Raw genomic sequence first — 1,714 nt, forward strand, 5'->3', positions numbered from 1 at the left:
TTGGGGTGAGTTCTTCCATCTTGTCATTATGTCCAGAAAAGGATAGATGAAAGGGAGGGAAAATACAAATATAGCAACAATGACACCAGAAAAATATACACTACACAAATCAGAAGAGAACAGAAACCAAAAAGAAAAGAAAAAGAAAAAAAAAACTGAGAAAAAAATCAAGCAAGAAATAGATCATAACAGAATAATAAACTGGATCCTGAGTGTATTTTGGTCTAGATCCCAAAATAGGCAAGAAAGAAAACCTTATATATACAAAAATGTATAAGTGTAAAGTGAAGTTTAAAATGAAATTTAAAAGTGTAAAAGTGTAAAAATGAAATTTAAAAAAGACAAAAATAATTGATAAGAAAATAATTGAAAAGGAAAATAAAATATAAAACTGAAGGACTAAAGAATGATAACTATACCAGAAAAATATACACTACACAAATCAGAAAAGAACAGAAAAGAATCAGATAAGAAAAGGAAAAAAAAATGGGAATAAAATTCAGACAAGAAGTTGAACAGAACAGAACAGAACAATAATCTAGATCCTAGGTGTATTTTGGTTTGTTTGTTAGAATAAACTAGATCTCAAAATAGGCAAGAAAGAAAACATATATATATACACACAAAAATGTAGTTGAACACAATGAAAGGAAGCCAAAAATGAAATATATATATATAAACTGTGAGTGTAAAAATGAAAATTTAAAAAGACTTAAAAAATAATTGATAAGACAAGAAAATAATTGGACTCCACAGGCAGCCCCTGCCAGGATTGTGCTGCCCTCACTGCCAATCTACCCCACAGCCACCACTGCCCTTTGGAATGGCCAACAGGGGACCTGCCTACGGCCTGAGCTGGGAGGTACAGCCAAAGATTGAGAAACAGTAGGATGCAGACCTGGAGCAGATCCCGATCCAGTGAATCACCACCCAGTGCCACAAGCATGCAGGCCGGCCCCAGCCAGGGCTGCAGAACTTCCAGAATTGGCTTAGGGATGGCATGGTGCTGTGTGAACTCATCAATGGGCTATACCAGGAGAACTAGCCCCAGTGAAGAAGATCTAGGCCTCCATTATGGACTTCAAGCAGCTGGAGCAGACTCTCAGTTCCTGCACTGGTGGAGCACTATGGCATCAACACTAACATCTTCCAAACTGGACCTCTGGGAAGGAAAGAACATACCATGTTTGCAGCGGATGCTGATGAACCTGGGTGGACTGGTGGTAGCCCGGGAGGATGGGCTTTTCTCTGGGGATCCCAACTGGTTTCCTAAGAAGTCCAAGGAGAACACTTGGAACGTCTCAGACAACCCAATGTCATTGGGTTGCAGAGGGGCACCAACCGCTGGGCATGCCAGGCTAGCATGACCGGCTACGGAATGCCCCACCACATCATCTGATCCTACCCCAGCCCTGTTCCTGCCCTCCCATGAATGGTTAATATATATATGTTTTAGCAGTGACATTCCCTGAGAGCCCCTGGGGCTTTCAGACTCCCCTTGGCCTGGGTGGGGGCCTGGCCTGCCTCCTCTGGGGATGCCCAATGGCAGGCTCGCCCCCTGTGCTTACTAATACATTCCATTCTTTAAACCCCTCCCCCCAAAAAGACAAGAAAATAATTGAAAGGGATAACAAAATATAAAATTGAAGGACTAAAGAATAATAACTATACCAGAAAAATATACACTAAACAATCAGAAGAGCACAGAAACCAA

At 40.9% G+C, this 1,714-nt stretch overlaps 1 pseudogene; it reads left to right on the forward strand.

Annotated features, from left to right (window-relative positions):
• The first annotated feature begins 799 nt into the window (after window positions 1-799).
• On the forward strand, window positions 800-1,399 carry LOC113911909 (annotated as a pseudogene).
• The last annotated feature ends 315 nt before the right edge of the window (window positions 1,400-1,714 follow it).

The sequence above is a fragment of the Zalophus californianus genome, chromosome 12 (assembly GCF_009762305.2).
Source record: "Zalophus californianus isolate mZalCal1 chromosome 12, mZalCal1.pri.v2, whole genome shotgun sequence".
Classification (NCBI taxonomy): Eukaryota; Metazoa; Chordata; class Mammalia; order Carnivora; family Otariidae; genus Zalophus; species Zalophus californianus.